Below are 26,781 nucleotides of genomic sequence, written 5' to 3'. Positions count from 1 at the left end.
ATTGATGAAAATGATTTTTGATTGGGTCACGGCTTTCTATGAGAAAGGAATGCTCACTAAAAAGGAATATCAATTCCTATTAGAAAAATATCCGAGCACGCCGAATATATACTTTGTGCCAAAAATCCACAAAGTTTTGAAACAACCACCAGGTAGACCCATAGTAAATACTAGAGGGTCATTGCTAGAACCCCTGTCTAAATTCTTAGACATATTCTTAGCAAAAGAAGCATTAAAAACTGCTTCGTATTTAAAGGATTCCTCCCATCTTTTAAGAATCCTATCCCAGGAAATCAGTGTCAGTACCCATACCTTTTTAGTCTCATTAGATGTGGTTTCCCTGTACACCAACATCCCTCAAAACGGAGCTTTAGAAATCATACAAGAAGTTCTGAATAGGAGGGAGAACCCTCAAAGGATTAGCACTGAATTTCTAATGCAATTAGCACAGTGGGTAATAATGAAAAATTACTTTGAATTTGAAGGGAAGTTTTACCAGCAAACTCAAGGAGTAGCAATGGGTGCTTCCTTAGCCCCATCTGTAGCTACTCTATATGTAGGGAAATTCGAAGAGACAAATATATATACTTCTAAATATTTTCAACATATCACCCTATGGAGAAGGTTTTTGGATGACATTTTTTTCTTGTGGGAGGGTTCGGAAGTTGAGTTGGATGAATTTTTTGAATGGATGAATACATTAGATCCCCATCTTCAGTTTACTCCTTCTTATAGTAAAGATAAAATTGAGTTTTTAGATCTTTTGATTATAAAGGAAGAACTACAGATAAAAACGAAATTATATAGAAAGCCTGTATCTAGAAATACATTTCTCCATTTTTCCAGCTGCCACCCTTATCACCTAAAGTTCAATATTCCAGTTAGCCAGTTTTTAAGAATTCGTAGAGTATCGTCAAACCTAAGTGACTTTATTGAGGCATCAGAAGAGTTAAAACATCGTTTCCATAATAGGGGATATCCTGCGAAATCTATTAAACAAGCCTTCACTAGGGCAAAGTATATCAATAGGGACCTATTAATCTCTGAACAGGTGGTAGAAGAAAAAAGTGACAAATTAATATGTGTGCTCCCTTACTCAGAGGCAGCAAAAAAACTTATAACATACATTAAAACATACTGGCATGTATTACAATTACATCCTGTGTTCAAAGAAATCCCAATGTTTGCCTTTAAAAGAGGAAAAACTATAGGCCAAGTTCTAATTCAACAAAAACTGGGGAATTTTAAATCTATGATAGTAGGAAATCATACAAGTTGTGGACGATGCCAGTGGTGCTCTTATACCATCATAGGCACCACTTGGAAAGACCCTCAAACTGGTAAAATCATCACGGCCAGAGCACATACCAACTGCCAATCTACACAAGTAATATATATTATTATATGCCCGTGTAATCTGGTATATGTGGGTCGGACTTCACGACCCATACACATCAGATTAAATGAACATAAGTCACGATTGAAAACAAAAAATGTTCTAGCTCCAATGGTGGAGCATTTTTTGGAACATCATCATACAATTGAGCAGATACAGTGGCGTATAATTGATAGTATGGAAAGTGGGTGGGAGGGTGGTAACAATGAAGAAAGACTGAACTATAAAGAACAGCGTTGGATATACGCGTTAAATACAGTGATTCCACACGGATTGAATGTGGAACTAGAATGGGGTTCTCTGATCTAACGTGCATCTGGATGGAAAGGTTATCTTTTAGTAATAAATCATGTATATTCTATCTAATTAAGTTTGACAAGACGTAGCACCCCGTGATGCTTACGTGGCGTGATGACGTCACTTATGCTAATGAGGGCTTCGTCCTATTTAAACTCTAAGTAAAAACGCCGCCGCCATATTTGTGGATAAGTGGTCACAAGTCTTGGCGGTAAATTTGAAAGGTAAGCGAGATAATAGGGCACTCTAGTAAAGTGAATATCTGGTGGTGTTTTATTAAGATGGTAATTGGCTTTTGTTGTATCCTAGGGGTAAAACCTTGATAAAGCTATCCAGCGAAACATGTTGGTGTGAAATTCCCCGTAGCCAAAGACCACAAGACCAAGCTAAGTAGTGCTTAATATTTTAAGCCTTGAGTCTATATAAAACTGTTTAAGAAAAAACAAAAAATTAATCACAAAAGCAAAAAGAGGTTAGAAAATATAAAAGGATCCAATGAGGAGCTTCCACATAAAGCTTAGAGCAATGAACGAGTTTGAGCTCTGAGTGGTGGCCTGAGGTTCCAAAAAACTGTATGGTAACAGGTGTTTATTATCTCAGATGGTTAAGATCACTGTCGAGTTTAAACAGTATATTATTGAAAAAATCACCTAAAAAAATATCACATAATAATTGTGCATTGTAAGCTTATTCTCCACCTCTAAGCATACCTACTTTTCAGGTAGGCATTTTTTAAGTGTCAGAGGGTGCCTTGATTTAGGCATCACTAGGCACAGTGCTGATATCTATATGCAATCTAAATTTTCAACAAAAAATATTGTAATGAGTTTTTAATGCCATGCTCAATTACCATACCATTTAACCCGTTAAAAAACAATTAAGTTGTGCAAAAGGGGGAAATTCTGTATGGAGCGCCTGTTTCTGCAGCTCCCTAAAAAGCGGCTGAGAATCACATACCAGCATCCTATACAGAATCGCGTGCACCCTAAGCGACAGACACCAAACCCTGCCTAACCAGCCTGATTCTCTAACCAGCACCCATGTCACAGGCACCAGTTAGAGAATCATACCTGAACCCTTCCCATTAGCTGATCACAGCAAGAAAATCCCCCTGCTACGATCAGCTGAGCAGCTGTAGCAGGAAACCCACTAACATTGCTGGCAGGAGTGATGCCCAATTCCTCCCGCTGCTACCCCTAAACCCCTCTCGAAGTTCCACATAAGAAGGGATGCCAACTCCCTCCTGCCACGGGACCCATCAATCCTCCAAACTCCTAACACTCCCCAACATGCATCTGACATTCCCCAATACTCACCTGACAATCCTCAACACTTGCTAACACACCCAGACACCCCCAACATTCACACAACATTCCCCAACACTCCTCAACACCCACCTGACACTCCCTCACACCCCAATATCCCCCACCTCCCAAACCCCTCCTTACCTTTAGGAGATGGCTGGCAAGAGGGATGCCCACTCTCTCCTGCTGGAAGGTCCACCTCTTCTAAAATGGTGAGTCTTTACCTTCCCAGTGTATTCTGGAATGTACCATGGAGGGGCCCAAGGCTCTGATTGGTCTAGGCACCTAATGCTCTTCCCATTGGAGGGACCTTAGGCAGCTGGACCAACTCGATTCTTAGGCCTCCTTCCCAGTTCATTCTGGGATACACTGGGAGTGGCCTAAGTCTCCGTTTGGCCAGATACCAAAAGCCCCTTGTCAGCATAGCTATTGCTAGCAATCAGCATTTTCAGTTGGCATAACTAATGTCAGCAAAGGCCTATGGGAAATTATATCAATCTGACTCTGGATGATTAATGTATGTGAATTCTGTGCAGGAGCACAGAATTCTGCATCAACATTCCAGAGTCAGATTGATATAATTTCCTATGCTGACACCCCTTACCTAAGCCAACTGGAGTTTTAGGACTCCTTCCCAGTACATTCTCAGATACACAGGGAGTGGCCTAAGACTCTGATTGGCCAGATACCAAAGACACCTCCCATGGTAGTAACCTTTGGTATCTGGCCAATTGGAGTCTTAAGCCACTCTCAGGTGCATCCCAGAATGCACCATGAAGGGGAAGGTCCAACATTTCCTAATGACATGGGGGGTTCAGGTATCAGGGGGATGTCAGGTGGGTGTTGGGTGAGTGTCCAGGGGTGTTGGGATGTGTTAGGGAGTGTTGGGGGAGAGTTGAAGAGGTATTGGGGTTATTGAGGTGTGTTGGAAAATGTCGGGTGGGTGTTGGGGAATGTCAGATGGGTGTTGCAGAGTGTTGTGGGTTCGGGGATCGATGGGGCCAGCTGCAGGAGGGAGTGAGCATCCCTCCTGCCGTGGACAGTGTATGGGGGTTTGGGGTAGCAGCGAGAGGGACAGGGCATCCCTCCTGCCATGGACAGTGTCGGGTGGGGTTTGGGGGTGGCATCAGGAGGAAGTGGGCCCAATTTGTGAGAGGGCAGGTCTCTGCTGCAGCCATTCAGCTGATCACAGCAGGGAGATTTCTTTGTGGCGATCAGCTCTGCGGCCACATCTATTTGAAATGTAGATCAGCTTATTGTTGGTCTACATTTCAAGTGCCTATTGTAGCCTTAAGGAGATGCCTAGGGCCGCTTAAGCTCACCCAAGGCCACTTCATTGATACTTAAGCCTTGGTATAGGGAGCTTGTCTCGGGTTTGTTTGTTTTTGTTTTTTTTTAGAAAACATGCATTATGATTGGCTGGTTAGACAATTGGGATGCATTTATAGAATTTGCCCCAAATTGTAATTAGGTGTCATTAGACATCCATGATTAGGGCGTATAATGGTGCCTAACTTAGACACTGTGTATAGAATCAGGCGCAAATAGTGTAACTGAATTCAAGAAAACTTGGAACAACTATGCTGGATCTCTAAGGGAGAGAAGAGGATAATAGATGGCACAGTTAGGCAGACTAGATAGATCATATGGTCTTTACCTGCCTTCATTTTTCTCTTTCTCTTTGTTAATTTGTATGTGGCCTGGATTTAATTTTTTCTTACACGTCAATAAAATTAAAATGAAATTATTTCATGCTACCATGGTACAGTGGAAATTGTTATTTGGTTTCTTTAAAATAGTTTGGTGCAATACAGCAATCTGAGAAAAAAAACCAAAACCAATACCCTCCCATATTTGTTGATTTTGATGAAATCATATCCAAGGCAATAACCGAGGTCTGATTCATGTTGAGGATTATTTTTAAGCAGACAAGCTCTTTTTCAGTTTATTAAAGGACAGGAGAAGGATTTGAAAAGGATGAAATCTAATTGATTTTACAGTTTAGTAATCATCTGTGCTTGCTGTATATTAGAGGTAACAAAAACTGACCTAGCAGGATTTTGTAAAACAACAATTCAAAGATGTGACAGCTTATATCTGTATGCATGGCTACCCTCCCCATTTGGATGACAGACTGCAGTATGAAAGGGTGATATTCCAGCATCTGCTTTCCACATCCCTTTATTCCAGTTCTGATATAGATTTCTTGTTGTATCCTCTGCTCTTCTTTACATAGAGACCTTTTACTAAGATGTGCTATGAAAAAGGCTTAGCGTGTCCTAATGCGGGACTTTCCTGCACACTAAGCCCACTTTTAACATGTCCATAAAATAGGGTGTTTTATATTTTTATTTGCAGGTTTTGCACTTTTGTCATTAATTTCTGCCAACTGTAAACAATTCATGCCAGAGCACATATGGCTTCCTATTAAAAGATCTAATTGGTCCCATCTTAACTTTGAGTATATTGTTTGTTTATCATTTATTTGTATTTGCTAAGACCATCTTTTTCTTTACAGTGTAAATAAGTGGCATAACTAGGCATAACCCGAGGCCCATCATTTTTTGAACCCCCCTCCCCGGCCCATCATTTTTTTTGACACCCCCCCCCCTCTGCCCTTGGTATGCCACTGCTACAGCTAGAAAAGGCTAAGAAACCAGCGGGAGAGGTGAAAGTGTCCTTTAAGGAACACCCTCCTGATCTTGCTCTATCCCGCCCAACTTCGTGACGCCTCCGGACAGCGTTCTCAGCCATTGGTTGACTTTGCCTGGGTCGCAGAGCCCAGGCAAGGTCGACCAATGGCTGAGAACACTGTCTGGAGGCATCACGAAGGGGTTCCTTAAAGGATGTTCCTTAAAGGGTGTTCCTTAAAGGATGCTTTCGCCTCTCCCGCCGGCTTCTTAGCCTTTTTCATGGCCGTGGGGGTGGACCAGCAGCCGTGCTGAAGTGAAGGTCCCAGGAGGTTCCGGACCCAGCTGGCTGTGCACCCCCCTAGGGAGTGCACCCCGGATGGTCTGCTCCACTCCCCCCCCCCTCCCTTGGTATGCCACTGCTGTAAATTAAGGTGATTTACAACACAGGAATTGGCAAGTAAAGAGCTCCATTCAAATAAAGAAAAACAAATCGTACAGATATCACATTTATTCAATTATTATCCATCTATAGATATTCAGTAGGAGATGGAAGGGCACTTTTCTGCCTTTTGAAGGGGGTTTGAATAGTAATTGATAAGTTTAAGTTAAAAATGAAGAAGAGGAAATGGGAAGGAGTGTTAAGGGGTTGGTTCATGTGCAGTACTGTCATGAACCTTGGGGGAGAAAAATGAACGAGGGATCTCGTGTTACTGCAGATCCTGATATCAAGGGGCTACTTTTCCAGTTAAATGTGGTTAGTTCATTACCGACTAACTACAAGTGCCAATGATGAGTTTTGTTATTGTTCATGAAATCTGAATTGCAAAATGGATGGGCTCTTCTTATTCCGTCAAGCTGCGATCAGTTTTTCCAGTTAATGGTGGCTGGATCATTTTAACATGATAAGGGAGGAGTGAATTATGTGAGTGCCTTAACCATACAGAAACTGGGTCTTCTCGAGCTGTGGGTCGTGACCTCAAATAGATTCGCAGAATCCATATTGGTAGGCGTGAATTTAGTGCACCAGCAAAAACAATGTGTCATCAGCCTGTGTTGGCGCCATAGAAGTAGGGGAGGGGGGACGACAGCTGCATTGACTGCAACACAGTGGGGGAACCAGGAGCAGTAACAGGGTTGCTTGGGTCGCATGCTTTTGTGGCCACGATAATAGTGCCAGCGCCATAGGAAATTTGATAAGCACTGGCATACACGAAAAGACAAAATGCAGGCGTAAAGGACAGCACAAAAGTACCCTAGAGAATAATAGCAACAAGCATCACAGGAATCTGTTTAACAAACTGAAAATGAGTTAAACAAATTAATTCATGTGAAGTTAATTTAGAAAGAGTGGTTCGCTCTGAAATTAACCAACAACTTTTATAGTGCAACTTAGAAATGAGAAGCAATTGACCAGACAAATGGAATGTGCATTCCAGCATCAAGATGCAAAGTGATTACCATGTTAATTTGGTTAAATATAAAGAAATAAAGGTCAGCTGACAAGGTGATATAAATTATGTCTAGCTTTTAAAAGTATTGCATGTGTTCACTGGATCATGACATATATATTTTGGTTCAATTTCATCATCTGATTTAGAAGTTGTAAAGATCTAAGTTGTAAAGATTTTTTTTGTATAGGAGTGGGAAATTGGTATCTTCAATGTTTTTCCCCTTTGAATTCTTTAACCAAGAGCCTGATTCCATAAAGGGTAGATTTTCAAGGCTTTCTAACACTTAACTATAAAGTTAGGCCACTAGAACAAATTCAGTAAAATTTTAGTCCATAAAGTACCAAAGTCAAGCTGGCTAGGCTTAGCTCAAATTCTGGGTAGCCTCTAGTCATGGTCATTGCCCCAGGAACCACAGGTAGATTGTGAGTTTGCCAGGATAGATAGGAAAAATGCCTAAAGAGTACCTGATTATTATTCAATGTATTGTAAAGTATTTTGGGTGACTCTCTTCATGAAAAAGGCAGTTAATAAATCCCCAAAATAAATACTGTATTTTTTGCTCCATAAGATACACTTTTTCCCCCCCCAAAAAAAAAGTAGGTTGAAAAGTAGGTGCATCATATGGAGCGAATATAATAATAATAATAACTTTATTCTTCTATACCGCCACAATCTTGCGACTTCTAGGCGGTTTACAATCAAGAGCGCTGGATATGCAGCGAAATACAATATGCAGATAATCAGAGGAAATACAGAGAGCAGAGACCTTAAGAGGCATAGAGTTACAATTTGTTGAGTAAAATATAAGATGTACATTTTAGAAGATAATTTCCGACAGGACCTGTTAGGAATAACTGGCAGTGAAAAATTACGACAAGATGAAGATAACATATTATATTTATAACAGTGCAGTAAATTCAGATGGATTAAGGGGGGGGGAGAGGGGGGAAGTGGGTCAGTTGTTTAGGTATTTCTGGAACAGGTATGTTTTTAGGCGTTTCCTAAATTCCCTGTAGGTAGTGGGCGAGAGCAGTTGGTCTAGGTCTTTGCCCCATAGGGCTGCTTGGTGAAAGAGAAGGTGTTTGTAGTGTTTTTTTCATTTTGCAGCCTCTAACAGGAGGGGAAATGAATTTTGAGTGTGTGTTTCGCTTGCGTTTGTTATTAGAAAATGAGAAATGGTCCGTTATGTACTTGGGGGTGAGGCCGTATAGTACTTTGAAGCAGAGGCAGGCAAATTTAAACCTTACTCGTGCTTCCGTTGGCAGCCAGTGTAGTTGCCGATAATAGGGTGTCACGTGGTCAAATTTCTTCAGCCCAAAGATAAGTCTGACCGCAGCAATTTGCATTATTTGGAGACGTCTCATATTCTTTGCTGAGATTCCGACAGTCCAGTGCTGTATTGGCAGGAGCTTTCTGCATTCCTGCCTCTCCCTAACTGGACAGCTGCCTCCTCAACTATTGCAGCAGAGCAGCACACAAGGCAGGTGCAAGTTTTTTGCACTCCTGCCTGGCTCCACACTGCTCCCTGAATAGCTGCCATCAGTTCTCACAGTGCTCACAAGAAATAACAGCAGCCATTCAGGGAGTGGCGCAGGACCAGGCAGGAGCGTGAAAAACTCACCCCTGCCTTGTGCGCCGCTCTGCCACAAGTGATGAGGAGGCAACCATCCAGCGAGGGAGGGGCAGGAATATGGAAAGCTCCTGATGATACAGTGCTGGACCACCGTAATTAAAAAAAAGGTACCGGGGAGCCCTGCCTGCCTGCCACTAGGCCTGCCTGCCCTGTGCCCTGTCCTGGCCTGCCACTAGACCTGCCTTGTGCCCTGTCCTGGCCTACTGCTAGACCACCAGAGAGGGGATAGGGTACACCATTTGGTTCAGAATTTTTTTTCTTGGTTTTTCCAACTCTACATGTAGGTGCATCTTATGGTCAGGTACGTCTTATAGAGCGAAAAATATGGTACATAAGAAAAAAATAGGTAATAGTTCAGAAAGGCTTCCTAGATACAAAGAAAAGTATTATTGGTTCTAAGGCATGTTTCCGGCTGGTTTACAAATTTCTTTTAGAGTTTGGGGCTCCAGGTTGTGTTAGTTCAAAAGCTTTTTTTTTTTTTTTTCTTCTTTGACCTTTGAAGTTAGAGGAAGCTTGTGCATATAGCATTTCTGTGGTAATCACAGGGAATTTTTAAAGAGCTCTTTAAAGGTGATAGTGATGTTTTACTTGTTTTCTTTATGGGAGCAGCAAGGAGACTTGAAAATACAAGCAGTAAACTTGATTAGGGATTAGGGATGTACTATGCAAAAAAAAAAAAAAAAAAAAAAAAGCAGTGAATGTTTGAGCCTAATTTTTCCCTTTTTGGAGACATTTTTTCATGTGTTTGTTTGACCCATTCATTTTTATTTTTTTTTTGTGGCCACATCCTATGCTTTCAGCTGGCAGCTTTAACTATTAGGGTTTTCCTTTACATGGATGCCTGTGTAACCTCCTGTCACAAAGATGTCCATGCCCTTTATCCCCCCCCCCCCACCCCTCCATGTTCATAATTTAGATGATTCATCTTGTAAAATGGATGTTCATGCTTGACATTTCTAGTGTATGGACATCCATCTCACATGTATTTTAGAATATATTTTAAATGTTTACCTACCATATGTTTCCAGCATATATTTAATGGATCCATACTAACAATGTTATTTTACCAATGTAAAAATCTGAATAAACATTTGAGTGAAAAAATACATTTTGAGGATTTAAGGAAGCAAGATGGTGGTGGGTTAGTGGTCAGAAAAAACTCTCTCGACCTTGCTTACCTGATTTTCCCTTTTGCCACGGTAGTGAACCTAACTGCGGGTTACTCAGAGAACAATGCTACATACTAAAAGGCAAGGCTCTGTCCAACCGGTTCCCTCTTCATTTGGGCAGTTGAAGATGGAGCATTTTCTGACCAGTTCACCATTGGGGTTTGGAGAGGAATTGCCCACGTTTACTTCGAAGGAAGGAAGCTCCGGAGATTTAGGGCTTGAAACATCTTTGTCTCCTCCATCTGCTATGCCTCCACCGCGTCCAATGTCATAACTCCGCCATGGTGCTGTGACCACTACCCAGGAGGGGTTGATGCAGTCACAGAAAGAGGGAGCCATGCGGGAGAAGGACGCTGAGTTTGGTCAGCAAGGGAGCAGAAGGTACTTGCTCCCCCACAGTGGTGACTCTGAAAGGCAACTGGGGTATTCTTCAAAGGCTGGAAGTGGCAGTGACCAAATCAACTGCTGAATTTTCGGTTGTGGCTAGTAAGATTGACACTTTAATCTCTTCATTTGAGTCTTTTAAGGCTCAAACTACCAGCAAATTTGAACAGATGGATAAGGAAATATCCGCTCTTCAAAATCCAACTGGAACCTTGTTAAAGGAAAACTTTTCATCCAAATGAAGTTTGAACAAATTAAAAATTTCAATAAGAGATTAAACCTCAGGCTACTTAATTTTCCTAAATCAGCTGGTATTTTACCAATTAATATGTTTAAAAAATTCCTGTTGGAAGTTTTAAAATTTCCATCTGATGCATTACCTCCTATAAATAAAATCTGCTATCTTCCTGGAAAAAAAACAAACAAACCTCTTAACTTAAGTAATTTGTCTGATTTCTTGGAAAAATCAACTAGAGAAATTGAAACTTGTTCCAGGAAATGTTTTAGACTTCCATAAGCTCTATTTTGGGGTCTGGAATGCAGAAAAGTATTCCTGAGTATGAGACAACAAGTAAAAACACTGGGGGAAAACTTTCTTGTTAAGTTACCCCTGTAAATGTCTGATCAAGTGTGCTGGGACAAAATATGTTTTCTTTACTCCTGACCAGCTTAGAGCCTTTTTAGATATTAAGAAGCTAATTCAGAATGTATAAAGCTAGTAGAAAGGAGTTTTTGATGGTGTTTGTAACCCGTTTAGCATATTGTCTGTATTAATATTTAATTCCTACAGGTACAAATTTGTGGTCTGAGGAAGAGATAATTGTTTTCTTCTTTTAAGGAAATTACCTTTTTCTATTCTGAGTGTTAAATACCTTATTCTCTGTATTTCTTGAACAAGTGGAGGCTTGTGAATTTGTTGAAAATAATAAATAAATAAAAACAAAATACATTTTGCATGCTTTTTCAAGTACTAATCACAATATCTATTATGGTAAATATGTATAAACAGAGTCAAAATAAATAAGTGTCTTGCTTGGTAAATGTTTTATCCCCATTTATAAAAGCAGGTCATATTTTTCACTTTGTAGGGTTTTGTGTTTACTTTGTTTGAAATACAGCTGCCACATATGGTTTCATTTACATTGGATGCTTAGTTGGCAGTGTGAGTGGATACATTTCATCTGACACAAATAATTTTCAAACAAGATATTTACACTGTGTTTAAATATTGGCAATAGTGTAGCCTTTAGAGTCTCTGTTAGGGTTTAATACAAAACAGTGTTTTAGCCTAGATTAGTGTTTTAGGTTGCATTACAAGACATAATAAGAACATAAGAATTTGCCAATGTTGGGTCAGACCAGTGGTCCATCGTGCCCAACAGTCCGCTCCTGCGGCAGCCCCCAGGTCAAAGACTAGTGCCCTGAGACCAGCCCTACCTGCATATGTTCTGGTTCAACAGGAACCCATCCAACTTTGTCTTAAATCCCTGGAGGGTGTTTCCCCTATGACACCCTCTGGGAGAGTGTTCTAGTTTTCCACCACTCTCTGGGTGAAGAAGAACTTCTTTACGTTTGTACGGAATCTATTCCCTTTCAGCTTTAGGGAGTGCCCTCTCGTTCTCCCTACCTTGGAGAGGGTGAACAACCTGTCTTTATCTACTAAGTCCCTTCAGTATCTTGAATGTTTCTATCATGTCCCCTCTCAGTCTCCTCCTTTCAAGGGAGAAGAGGCCCAGTTTCTCTAATCTCACAAATAGCTGTTGAGGAAAGGCTCTGGTGCTAATTTGATTCCCTCTTGCCCACCCCAAGGCAGAACATTTTGATTTATAGGCTCTTCAGCCAACCAGGAACAAGGCATTATTTTGGTAGGATTTTTCTGCCCTTTCTTTATTCTTCCAGGTGTAAGTACTTCTGCACTACGATATTGCTGGGAAACATTGTATCACCAAAGCTGCTGCTCAGGTTACAACTGACATAATATGTTACCCAGGCAGAGGGTTCAAGCTTTCTTCAGCTTGAATCTCTCATGAAGGTAGTGAAGGAACTAAGAGAAGAGGTGGCAAGACTGAGAAACATCCGTAAGAATGAGAGGTACTTAGATGAAATGGTTCATGAGGCGTCAAAGATTTACAGCAGTGGGGAAGAGGAGGCTGTGCTGAGGGAAAGACATCTGGACTCAGATTATGGAACACTGCAAGATTTGTACTGTGTCTCCCCTTACCCTTGAACTGAAGAATTGGTATGCTGTCCTGGAAGCGGAGGAGATGAAAGCATCCAAAGAAGAAGGACCAAAAATTAAAATCCCCAATTAGGAAATCATTTGGGCTCCTTTTACAAAACTGCACTACCAATTAGCAGTGTACTGAATGAGAATAAGCCCATGGGAATAGTGCAGCTTTGCAAAAGGAGCCCCTTGAATCTAGAAAAAGAGAAAGTGATACAATTTAAGCAAAATATAAAAAGGCAAATTAAAATTAAGAATGATATGCTTTCTGAAGTAGCCAGATTCCTACCATAGAGTGAAAACCCAAATAATTTTTCTTAAAGAAATCCAAAAAAAGACAGATTAAGCATTAGAAAGTCTATTTATAACACCTAGCCAGTTTACTTTCTTCCACTGAAGGACTCAAAAGAAAAATGGCATTTGCAATCCATGGGAGGGGCCTTAGGTATCTGGCCAATCAGCATCTTAGGCCACACCCAGTGCATCCCAGGATGCATCGAGAAGAAGACCTAAGACTCTGATTGGCCCAGGTGACTAAAGCCCCTGCTATGGGAGGGGACTAAAGCATCTTAGCAAATCAGGGCCTTAGGCCCTTCCCTGATGCATCCCAGAATGCACTGTGAAGGGGAAGGCCTGCCATTTTGGAGCAGTGGGCCTGCTGGCCGGAGAGTGTAAGCATCCATCCGGTTGGACTTTCTCCTATGAAGTATGAAAGGGTGAGCGGGTGTTGGGGTATGGGATGGGGGTCTGCAGGGATGGGGGTTGTTATGGGTATTAAGGTTCCTGGGGTATTAGAGATTCCTGGGGGTTTGGGGGTTCAGAGGGGTGGTGGCATGAGGGAGTGGGCATCCCTCTTGCTAGTCTTCTATGAGGGGGGAGGAGGGAATGGGCATCCCTCCTGCTTAGCTGCTTGGGGGGGGGTGAGGGTCAAGGGGCAGGAGGGAGTGGGCATCCCTCCTGCTGATTTTAGTGGGACTTGTGGGGGATTCCCTTGCCATGATAAACTGATGACAAGGGATCCCTCAATCAGGCAGGTACAATTCTCTAACTGTGACATGGACGCTAGTTAGAGAATCGGGGTGGTTAGGCATCTGTCCTTTATGACAGACATGATTCTGTATAGGACACCAGAGTACAATTCTTAGCCATTTCTTAGACAGTGGCTGAGACTGGTGACCTATTCAAAATCTGCTCCTAAGTGTATAGCGCTTGATGGACACTGCCCCAGCTTTGTTGGTGGGCTGAGAACTTTTCAGCGGCTGCTCATAAATGTATGTTTTTTTTTCTATGTGATTTTTCAGTGGTAGTCCAAGAGGAATTGCATTCACACACAGCAGATATTTCATTGTTTCCAGTGGGTTTATAATCTAAACTTTAACTGAGGTAATGGAAGTTAGGTGTCTTGCCCAAAGCTACAAAAAGTATCTGTGCCCACAAACTTTATAACCATACAAGCTATTTGAAATTTGCCTTATAGCAGATGCATTTAATAAAATAATGGTGTTTTTTAAACTTTTATTTTAGGCAATATACTGCAATCTATGACCCAATTTAAAAAGTAATCTGACTTCAAATAAAATTTAAATAATGGGTAGAAACTATTGACAATTATTGACAGCTCTTATAGCCAGAGCTATTAATTCAGCACAGCATTGTCTTAGTGTCTTCAAACCCCACTGATCTCTAGAAGTCAATATTTGAAACAGTAGGTGTCAACAAATCTCAAAAGATTTAAATTTGTCAATGAAGTGGGAATTAAAATGCTCACAGAGTGTTATGCAGGGCTTGATGCCACACTGAGACAACTCTGCAGGAGCAAAATAAGTCAATAGATCCATATAAAGGTGCTAGACAATTTATTCCATTGGCAATAAACACAGAATTACAATTAAGGTTTTAATTTTGAGGAAATCACCTTTCAAGTGCATATAAGTCATTATTAGATATCATTGTAAAAGCCCTATTTATCTTTTGTTTTTCTCTTTTTTACATCTCATATTATATGTAGACATCTATTTTATTTGAATCAGGCAGGCTTCCACCTGGACATCCTGAAGCAACAAAGCTTTTCCTGGACATCCTAGGCAGAACTTACATGCCGGAACTTAGAAAAAAATAAAACAGATTTAAGTTTCCCCAAAGGTGACCAAACTGCCAAGATCACTACTGGAGGGTTTAAGGCATGACCCCCCCTACACCCCCAGTAATCACAACCCCCTCCCACTACCCAGAGATGAGGGGAAAAAACAGCAAATTGAGAGCTTCCCATCAGCTGATCACGGCAGAGGAATTCCCATCAGCTGAGCCGGTTTTGGGGATTCCTGCCAGCTCATAGAAACATAGAAACATAGAAAGATGATGGCAGAAAAGGGCTACAGCCCATCAAGTCTGACCACTCTATTGACCCACCCCATTAAGTCTGAATGCTAATGACCTAGTTCCTTAACTCGACCCTCGTAGGGATCCCACGTGGATGTCCCATTTAGTCTTAAAGTCGAGCACGCTGGTGGCCTTTATCACCTGCACCGGAAGTCTGTTCCAGTGATCTACCACCCTTTCTGTGAAGAAATACTTCCTGGTGTCACCACTAAATTTCCCTCCTCTAAGTTTGAGCGGGTGCCCTCTTGTGACCGAGGGTCCCCTGGGAAAGAATATATCGTTTTCCACCTCGACACGACCCGTGACGTACTTAAATGTCTCAATCATGTCACCCCTTTCCCTGCGCTCCTCTAGGGTATAGAGCTGCAGTTTGCCCAGTCTTTCTTCGTATGAGAGACCTTTGAGCCCCGCGACCATCCTAGTGGCCATTCGCTGGACCGACTCAGCTTGAAGCACATCTTTCCGGTAGTGTGGCCTCCAGAATTGCACACAGTATTCCAGATGAGGTCTCACCATGGTTCTGTAGAGTGGCATTATGACTTCAGGTTTACGGCTGACGAAGCTTCTATTGATACATCCCATCATTTGCCTTGCCTTTGATGAGGCCTTCTCTACTTGTTTGGCAGCCTTCATGTCTGCACTGATGATTACCCCCAAGTCCCGTTCCTCTGAAATCCTAGCTAGTGTTTCTCCATTCAAGGAGTATGTTCTGCATGGATTTCCGCTGCCGAGATGCATGACCTTACATTTTTTAGCGTTGAAGCCTAGCTGCCATGTCAAGGACCAGTTTTCCAACGTGATCAGATCTTGTGTCATACTATCCTGGAGGATGCTTTCACTTACTATGTTACACAGTTTGGCATCGTCGGCAAACAGTGCTACTTTACCCTGAAGCCCCTGGGTCAAGTCCCCTATGAATATGTTGAAAAGGGATGGTCCCAGGACTGAGCCCTGCGGTACTCCGCTAGTCACCTCCGATGTCTCAGAGAGGGTGCCGTTGACCACCACCCTCTGAAGTCTTCCACTCAGCCAATTACTGACCCATGCAGTTAGTTTCTCACCCAAACCCAGCGATTTCATCTTGTTTAATAGTCTACGGTGTGGGACACTGTCGAAAGCTTTACTGAAATCCAAGTACACTATGTCCAGAGACTCTCCCGAGTCTAGCTTTCCTGTCACCCAATCGAAGAAGCTTATAAGATTGGATTGGCATGACCTGCCTCTGGTGAATCCATGTTGACAGGGATCCCTTAGATTCCCTTCATCCATTATCGTGTCTAATTTACCTTTAGTGATGGTGATTCCCCCTGCCATGATCAGCTGAGCCACGGAGCCCTATACCTCTCCCCTCAACATATCCTGATACCCCTCTGATCCCCACACACATCACCCACATCCCCCAACATTTCTGAACTACCCTCTCACATCCACGGATCCCTACCCCCAGTACAAATTGGCAAGAGGAAACCCCCTCCCTCCTGCCTACAGGGCTGTGTGCTGAGAATGACAGGCCTTTCCCCTCCCAGTGCATCTTGGGATTCAGTGGGAGGGGCCTAAAGCCCTGAGTGACTCAGAAAACATCATTTTGAGCCAATAAAGATCTTAGGCCCCTCCCACTGCATCCCAAGATGCACTGGGAAGGGAAAGGCCTGTCATTATCAGCATATGGCCTGGGAGTAGAGGGGGGTCCATGGATGTCAGAGGAGGATGTCCAGGAATGTTGAGGAGGATGTGGGGAGGGGGGGTCTAGTGATGTTAGTGGGATGTTGGGGAGGGGTGTAAGGCAAGCAGGGAGAAAGAAAGGGGCAGGCAGGGAGACAGAAAGAAAGGGGAACAGGGAGACAGAAAGAAAGGGAGGCAGGGAGACAGAAAGAAAGGGAGGCAGGGAGACAGAAAGAAAAAGTTGGGGGGAGAGAATGAGGTCTGGAGGAGAGGAAACATACAGGAGACTGAAAGAAGGGAAGAAAGATTGAATGCACAATCAGAAGAAGAAAGTGCAACCAGAGACTCATGAAATCACCAAACAACAAAGGTAGGAAAAATTATTTTATTTTCAATTTAGTGATCAAAATGTGTCCGTTTTGAGAATTTATATCTGCTGTCTATATTTTGCACTATGGCTCCCTTTTACTAAACCGCAATAGTGTTTTTTAGCGCAGGAAGCCTATGAGCATCGAGAGCAGCGCGGGGCATTCAGTGCAACTCCCTGTGCTAAAAACTGCTATTGCGCTTTAGTAAAAAGTGAGGGGGTATATTTGTCTATTTTTGTATGGTTGTTACTGAGGTGACATTGCATAGAGTCATCTGCCGTGACCTCTTTGAAAAAACCCCAAAATATGAATGATAATTAACATTTTCTCTGCAGTTCAGTGTGCTTTGTGGGTTTTAAAAAAAAAATTTCATTGTTGGTAGATCATTTTGACTTGGTCATTTGAAAAGTAGCTCGCAAGCCCAAAAAGTGTGGGCACCCCTGCACTATAACGTCAGAAACACTTTCCCCATTTGTAAGCAATAAGTCCAGTATGACCCCTTCTCGTGTGGGTTCCATTACCAACTGCTGGAACAGTTCTTCTTGTAAAGAATCCAGGATCTCCCTACTTATTTATTTATTTAGAAGACCCCATTGTAGGGATACCCCAATCAACATCCGGCATGTTAAAATCACCTATTAGTAAAACTTCCCCATTTTTAGAAATACAGTCAAACCTCAGTTTATGAGTGCACCAGTTTGTGAGTGTTTTGAAAGACGAGCAAAACATTTGCAAAATCAGCGCCTCGGAAACCGAGCTTGACTCGATTTATGAGTGACCCCCCCCACCTCCCGCGATCTGGCATCCCACCCGGCTTGTGTCACTCCCCCCCCCCCCAATCCTACATCCCCTGCCGAGCACCCAAATAACATCCTTTACCCCGATTTGGCACCGGCACCAGCACCAACGCACAGGACATGCTAGTGCCCGAAGATCCTCCCTCTGGGCTGGACTGGGCCTTGAGCATTTGTGCATGCTTAAGGCCTTCTGGTCTTGCTCTCTCCGAGATTCTCAGAGATCTCTGAGAATCTCGGAAAGAGCGAGACCAGAAGGCCTTGAGCATGCGCAAATGCTCAAGGCCCAGTCCAGCCCAGCCCAGCCAAGAGGGAGGATCTCCGATGATCAGTCCACCCAGCCCAGCCCAGAGGAAGGATCTTCAGGCACATGTCCTGTTTTTGGTGCTGGTGCCAAATCGTACCCCGATTTGGGATATTATTTGGGTGCTCGGCGGGGGATGTACATAGAAACATAGAAACATAGAAGATGACGGCAGAAAAGGGCTACAGCCCATCAAGTCTGCCCACTCTGCTTACCCACCCCCTGTCTATGTCCTAATGACCCAATTTCCTTATCTTGACCCTCGTAGGGATCCCACATGGGTATCCCATTTATTCTTAAAGTCTGGCACGCTGTCTGCCTCGATCACCTGCACTGGAAGCTTGTTCCAATGATCAACCACTCTCTCTGTGAAGAAATACTTTCTGGTGTCGCCATGAAATTTTCCGCCCCTGAGTTTGTACGATCGTGGAGGGGGAGATGCAAGTGGGGGACAGGGTGCCGGATCACAGGGGGGATGCTGGATCGCAGGGGGGGAATATGGAGCAGCGCCTGTGGCCTTGAGGGGCGGGGGGAAATATTAAATGAGTTTTCATTCATTCCTATGGGGAAACTCGCTTTGATATACGAGCAATTTGGTTTACGAGCATACTTCTGGAACGAATTATGCTCGTAAACCAAGGTTCCACTGTATTCTGAATGTCTATTATTAAATCTCACTTCTTCTGTCTTTGAAGGAGGCCTGTATATCACACCAATGTAAATATATTCACCATTCCCTCTTTCCAAATTGATCCACAGTGCCTCTTCCTTGCTCTGCAGATCCTGCAATTGTGTGGCTTTAATATGATCTTTAACATATAACGCTATTCCCCCTCCTTTTCTTCCTACCCTGTCTTTCCTGAACAGATTATAGCCCAATATAACTACATCCCAGTCATGGGTTACTAGTAGCCTTCTAAAGAATCTTGTCTTTTGCAAGCATGCAAGCAACAAAGTTGTACACTTCAAATACTCCTAAATCTAATTTTCTTTCCAGTCATTTCCCATTTATCAATGCCATTTCCCATTTTAAGGCCATCATCTCCCATTTCTTCTTAATTACACAGTATAAACACTTGTTTAAGATTCCCATCCTTAGCCAACTCTCCTCCTCACAAATTCAAGAAACTTACATTGTCTAACATTTTGATTTTGAAGTCTCATTTATATATTTAAAGTAGGTTTTATCTCATCCTTTTATCAATCATACAGTGTCCTCCATTTAATTCTTTGCATTTCTAACTGCTTTTCTAACTTGATTGGACATTTTTCTTTGTATATCCTGTGTTCAGATACAGTATATGTATTTGTTTTTTTAAAAATGAAACTGTATGACTATCTTAAATTTCATAGCTCTAATTGGGTTTGGAAAACTTAAATCTGTCTGGCTCAGGAAGATGCACTGTGTCTGTGTGGGAGCCGTTTAAACAATATTATATCATATTATATACTGCATGCACAGGAGTAAATTATATCAGTGATTCTCTGAAGATATGATTGGAATGCAATTTTGTCCACCATTATTCTGAAAACATTGCAATTTCAGAACAACCTCAGGTATTTTAGGACATCTTATTTTATTTGCCTCGACAAAGAGTATTATGCAGTATACACTTTAAATAGCAGAATATTGTAAATCACCTGCTTCATCATAATTGGCTACCTTTTAACAAGATTTTTTAAATGATATTGTCCTATCTAGTAATAAGTTACTGCTTTAGTTATATAACAGGAATATTCTAAGTGAAACGATAAGTCTTATAGTGATCACAGCACTACCAAAAGAAAAAAAATAAAATAAAATAAATGACATATTCCTCGAGGGCCGAAATACAATCGGATTTTCAGGATTTCCCCAATGAATATGCATGAGATCTATTTGCATGCACTGCTTTCAATGCATATTCATTGGGGAAATCCTGAAAACCTGATGGGCAACTCTGGTCCTCGAGGGCCGGAATCCAATGTCTGGTCTAGACAGTACGTTAGTGACCAGAAAGATTTTTAGAGACTTTAATTCTTCACTTTATAAAATGACACAAGATACTTGTCCTTAACTGGATTTGCTTAAACTTTTGAACTCTGCTTTTCAGTCTTCATTTCAGTGTAGAAAAGCTAATGCATTTTATTGAACTAGTGAAAAGGGAACTTTATCTTCAAATTTTCAGTAAGATGACTTAGAACATCAGTTTTACGTCATTAAGGGGCTCATACAATAAATCTCAGACAAAAATTATTTTATATTGCAATTTGGTAAAAAAATAAAATAAAAATTGAACTTCTCCACTATACCGCTAAAAGCGTCGGTATAGCATATACTATAATGGGAAAGAAGGAAAAGCCTCAGATATTGGTGAGCCACAAAAATAGCTTTACCTTACACATCACTGGCATAGAAAACCTTCTAAGCAAAACACAAAAATGTAGCATCTACAAACCCAGAATCTATCTTTAATCTATTAACACAGTCCCCCAACAATGGCCAGCATTTTATGACATGATCACTTTATAGGGCATTGGGACAATATCTAAAATAAAACACAATTGATATGAAAGCGTCTGTTTCAGAGGCATTCCAAAAGAAACTACAACACAAACACTGTACTCACAATTTCATGGGCTCTCCTTTCCTCCATGCTCCATTCTTCAACATGGTGCTTCAGTATTTTAAGCCCCTCCTAACCAATCAGACTCCTCCATCCTGATTGGGCAGTCAGAGCCAACAGTTTAGCCAATTATAACTAAATGAAAAATCTGTTAAAGGGACCAAAGCTTTTGAATAAAAATGGAGCCAATCAGTAGCTGTAGTTAAACCAGTGGGATATACAGAATTTAAAGTGAACATTCAAAATTGTTCACATTGTTGCAGCATCAATCTCTGGTCACCCTCTTGCACTTTAATTGGATTGGATTCATTGCATTTGATATACCGCTTGTACATGAGTATTAAGCAGTTTACAAATATTAATACATTTGAAATTGGGTACATTGAACTATACTTGTGCCTCCGTATTCGCAGTGGATGCAGGCAGAACATAGCCGCGAATATGGAAAAAACACAAATAACTTTTTATATGTTATTCGTGATTTTGGGAAACAGCCAGAGTTTTTACTATTGAAACCGCGAATAACATTTCAATAGTTATTCGTGGTTTTTGGAAACAGGCACTATGAGCTCCTTTTACGAAGGTGTGAACATAAGAACTGCCATCTCCGGATCAGACCTTTGGTCCATCAAGTCCAGTGATCCACACACGCGGAGGCCCAACCAGGTGTACACCTGGTGAAATTTTAGTCACCCATAACCCTCTATGCCTCTCGTAAGGAGATGTGCATCTAGTTTGCTTTTAAATCCTAGAACGGTGGATTCCGCAATAACCTCCTCTGGGAGAGCATTCCAGGTGTCTACCACTCATTGTGTGAAGCAGAAGTTCCTGATATTTGTCCTGGACTTGTCCCCCCTTAGCTTCAGTCCATGTCCTCTTGTCCGTGTCACATTGGACATTGTAAATATTTTTTTTTCCTGCTCTATTTTGTTGATTCCTTTCAGTATTTTGAAAGTCTCGATCATATCCCCTTGCAGTCTCCTTTTCTCAAGGGAGAACAATCCTAGTCCCGGCAGCAAGATCCGTCCAGCCGACCAACATTTAAAGGTTAGCTGGAGGAGGGAGGTTAGTTGGGGGGGGGTCCGGAGGGGGACCGGCTTTCCGGAAGGAGTTGGGCATCCTCCTGCCGGCGATTATGAGTTTGGGGGGGTGGGGGAGGGGGGATCCGGGGGTTTCCGGCAGGAGGAGTTGGGCATCCTCCTGCTGGCGATTATGAGTTTGGGGGGGGGGGGGGTCCAGGGTTCTGGCAGGAGGAGTTGGGCATCCTCCTGCTGGTGATGGGACAGGCGGCCGCTATACTTATTGCAGCAGGGAGATCTCTTGCCGCGATAAGTATAGCGGCCGCGTCTACTTACAATGTAGACCAGCATTTTGCTGGCCTACATTTTAAGCGTCTCTTCCTCTACTAGGGAGACGCGTAGGGCCGCCTAGGTTTGCCTAAGGCCCTTTGGCGAGCTTAGGTGTCTTGCAAGCCTCCCTAAGCTCCCGGAGGCGCCTTCAATATAGGCGGCCTGCCTGGGGAGCATTTTTTAAAAAAAACGTGCATCCCGATTGGCTGATTAGACAGCTGTAGGACGCCTACAGCTGCCTAAAATCGGGCGCACTTTGCAGAATCAGGGCCAAAATGCAATAGACCACATGATCGGTATAATAAGTTGTACTATGTCACAAAGTATATTTTTCTGGTCAATAGGGCTGACAAATTCAGACAGTGCTACCATAATGTCACAGTTAACACATTTGCCACATGGACTTTGACCTCCAATGTTGCTATTGGCCGTCACACCTGAGTTATTCAACAAAGTAGGACTCAATAATTTCATTGAGATGAGGTCCGCACCTGTAAGCAACTCTCAATTATTGTCCCACAAAAGCTGGCATAGTAGTAACCAAATCCTAGTGATGCCACAGGATTTGGCTTACTTGTCACTGCATTATCCATAGTGTCTTTTTTTGGAAGCTGAGCATAACAGGTCTCGATTAGCATACAGGGCTCTTTTGTAGGCTCTGTGAATCCCATGTGTTTGGGGTTTGGCAGTCACAACTGTGACCTATGTCTTGGGTTCTGGTCAGTCACAGGCCCACCTCAGGACTTTAGAACCAAAAGACTATTCATTGTATGCCTGATCCAGATATTTTTCCTTTTGAGTTAATAAAGAATTTTCCTTTACCTTCTATGCATGTGTCTGGCTGTTTGTGTATCAGGCCAGACCCCGCCCACTTGCACTGTTATATACCCATTATGAACCTTTCTGAAGCTCTTACTTGCTACTAATTGAAACTCTTACAGTGTTCAGAAGCTACAATTTCATACAAATTATAATGAGCCAATTTCACAGAAATGTCTTTAAGGAGTGATGATTAGTTAAGAACACAAAATGCTAGGATCAGTTGGAAATTGAAGCAATTATTAGGTGTTTGGACAATTGAACAACTTATGACTTAAGGTTTATGGTTCATTTAAAATTGCTATACTGCCTTTTCTGACAGGTACATCACAAGGTGGTGTACATTACAGAATAGATGGCTAATTATACATAGCACATCAGTAAATGGAGCAAATGAAGAGTAAAAGAAAAGGCAAAAAAGTGGGCCTTGTGCTAGAGATTAGTAGATATCAGCTACTACAGGACTCTGTTTTTATATGGGCCCTGCTGCAGATAACATGCACTAAAAGACTCTCTAAGACAAGTTTGTAGAAACACAGAAGTACATTTACTCCCTCATTCTATAAGTAAGGGGCCAATGCAGGAAGCAACACTTTTGAGTTGCTGACCCAGGATGGAGTAATTAATGAGCACTGGCAGGAGAGATGCCCACTCTCTCTCACTGTGCTTGCACAAACTTAGGACACCTACCCCTGACAGCAGGAGGGATGTCCACTCTCTCCCATTGCATCATGTAATCCCCCAACACTACTAACCACCTACACCCCCTGCAGCGGGAGATATGCCCACTCCCTCCTGCTATGGCACAGCTCCCCTCCCCCAGCAACTCCTCCCCATTCCCCGATGACCCCCTGTCCCTCCCTACCTTATTCACAAAGTTCAGCCGGAAGGACGTCTATCCGCTCCGACTGTCAGGCCTGCCTCTTACAAAATAGCGAGTAAGAGGCCTGCCTCTTACTCACCAGGAAGTGGAAGTTTTAGACCTTCCACTTCCCGGTGTATCCTGGGATGCACCGGGGAGGGGGCTAAAGATGTGATGGACCCAGGTGTGTTGAATGAGCTGTAGCTGAAGTGTTCCTATGCAGCCAGAAGAATTTTAATTTAACCAGAGACTCCATATCTTTCCTTTAGTGAGACAGAAAGGTTTTAGCATAGAAAGGAAACCCAGACAGTGCTTTTGGAATCAAAATTTTATTTTCTTAGTGTGTTTTTGTTTACAGTGCAAGTATCATGTGTCAGACACACACAGAGGAAGACTACCATTATTTTATTTTAAAGTGAGATTACAGGGAGCAGAAAAAGAAGACATTCAAGATAGATAAAGAACTGAATATTTAAAGAAAGTAGGAACAGATAAGCAGGAAGACACTTAAGAGTTTTAGCCAATAGTAAAAGAAACAACACTTCACACTACAATTTTACCTATATCTTCCTTAGACTGCCAATAGGTCTGGAAGAAAAAATTGAAATTTAGAGTTGGTAAAGAAGCTGAGATATTGCTAAATTTAAAATATACTTACCTGACATAGAAAAATTGACTGGCATTTGGCAAGTTGTACTAATGGTAACCAAAAGTTATTGCCAGTAAACTGGTATTCTATTTTCAACATACTTTACAGTAGATTGTAATAACTGGATCCATTAGGAACTTTAGACTCTGATTTTAAATTTATTAAATTTTATTTATTGAATGGTTTTAAAGTAAAAATGCAATAAACTTTAACTGCTTGCACTTTAATATAGTGTGGTTCTTTTAGTAAACAAAAGTAGAAAAAACCTGATGGTTACCTTTCAATTAAATACAATATATAGAACAGGGGTAGGGAACTCCGGTCCTCGAGACATGTATTCCAGTCAGGTTTTCAGGATTTCCATAATGAATATGAATGAGATCTATTTGCATGCACTGCTTTCAGTGCATATTCATTGGGGAAATCCTGAAAACCCGACTGGAATACGGCTCTCGAGGACCGGAGTTCCCTACCCCTGATATAGAACCACCACAATATACCAAAATGACACTGGAGGTAATTCTTTTCTCTTTTTTTCTTGATTTTTATCTATTTATAAATGGGAACAAGCCTCAGAATATTGAGTATTAAGTTCTCACCCATTCAAGGTTCTTTCAAAGAGAAAAACACTTCTTTTCTCTTACTCACATTCACATCACTGGCTTGAACCCATCCTCCCTACCTTTTTTCTAACATTAAGTATAATTTTATTGCTTCAATGATTTACATTAAAACTACACTTCTCCCTCTGGATTCGCGGGGGATAGGGGCAGAGCCGGACCGCGAATGGTGAAATACCGCAAATATCTTCTGGTCCGGCTCTGACCCACCCCCGCCTCCCTCATGCCTTCCCCCTGGCATCCCGGCCTTACCTGGTGGTCTAGCGGGCTTTCGGGGCAGGAGCGATCTTCCTACACTCCTGCCCCGTGCAGATCGCCAATAGGAAATAGCTACCATGAGTTCCCGTAGTCTCTCGAGACTACGACGGGAACTCTCCACAGCCATTTCCTATTGGCGATCTACACGGGGCAGGAGTGTAGGAAGATCGCTCCTGCCCCGAAAGCCCGCCTGACCACCAGGTAAGGCCGGCATGCCGAGGGGAAGGCTAAACTGTGTTGTTGTTTTTTTTCCCTCCTCCCCAAAAAATTGCGAATATGTGAAATTGCGATTGCCGAAACCGTGAATGGGGAGGGGGAAGTGTACTATTTAATACTAAAAGGGCTATTTAATACTAAAAACTATTTATTTTTAAAAATCTCTTTATTCATTTTAAAGCTTAAAATAAGTGCAAAATATTATACAGACATTTTACACTTTAACAGCACTTAAATTCAATCAAATTATATTTCATAACAAATACATGTATCCTAACAATTGCATTTAACCATAATTAAATTCAAAGTATTTCCCCACCCACCCTGGATGTCTATGTTCAAAGGGCAAAATCAGAATTTTGTCAATGGCTCCCAAAACATGCTTAAATTTCCTATAATGTCTCTGCTGTATGGCAATCATGCGTTCCATTTTAAAAATGTGACATAAAGATTCCCACCAGAAATTATAGTTTAACCGGTCCCAGTTTTTCCAGTTTTTCAAAATAAGTTGTATGGCAATTCCCATCATGATAAAGAGAAGTTTATTATTATGGGAAGATATTGGGCTTTTAGTCCTCATTAACATGGCAAATAGCATGGTATCGTTCGTCAATGCCGCTGGATTTTCCAATATTTTAATCACTTGACTGCTGTTCTGCCACTTATTTCTGTCAGATGGGATGATTAGTGACACTTAGAAAAGCACATAGACAATATAAATGCATAGACAATAACCTTTTATTATACATATACGCGATCAGCTCAGCGGCCCCAGCAACCTGCCTAACCCCTACAGCAATGATCGCAGCAGGAGAGATGCCTCATATCCCCTACCGCGATGTCATCTTTTCTCTACCCGAACTGCTGCAACCCGCGGCAGCAGAGATGCCCTATCTCTCCTGCCGCGGGTTGTGGCAGTTCGGGTAGAGGAGTGATGGCTTCACGGTAGGGGAGATGAGGCATCTCTCCTGCCGCAATACATCACCCCCCCCCCGACAACATCAGGGCAAGAGGGAGCCCAACCCCTCCTGCCCCGCGATCCCCAACCCCCCCCCCCCCCCGAGTCCGATCCGGCCAGAAGGGAGCCCAAGCACTCCTGGCCTCTCGCCCCCTACAAGATTGGGCAGGAGGGAGCCCAACCCCTCCTGCCCAGGTAGACCCCCTACCCCCCACCCCCCACTACAATATGGGCAGGAGGGATCCCAGGCCCTCCTGCCGTCGACACAACACCCCCCAATAACCGCCCCCCCAGAACCCCCGATCGGCCTCCCCGCTGACCCGCAACCCCCCGTTGACCCGCGACCCCCCACCAACCCAACAACCCCCCACCCCCAATCCCAACCCCCATACCTGTTAAATGTTGGCCGGACGGATGGGTGCCAAGCCTGCCTGTCCGACAGGCCA

The sequence above is a fragment of the Geotrypetes seraphini genome, chromosome 1 (genome assembly GCF_902459505.1).
Source record: "Geotrypetes seraphini chromosome 1, aGeoSer1.1, whole genome shotgun sequence".
NCBI classification, from domain to species: Eukaryota; Metazoa; Chordata; class Amphibia; order Gymnophiona; family Dermophiidae; genus Geotrypetes; species Geotrypetes seraphini.
The sequence above is the reverse complement of the archived record's forward strand: the minus strand, read 5'-3'. Positions refer to the sequence as shown.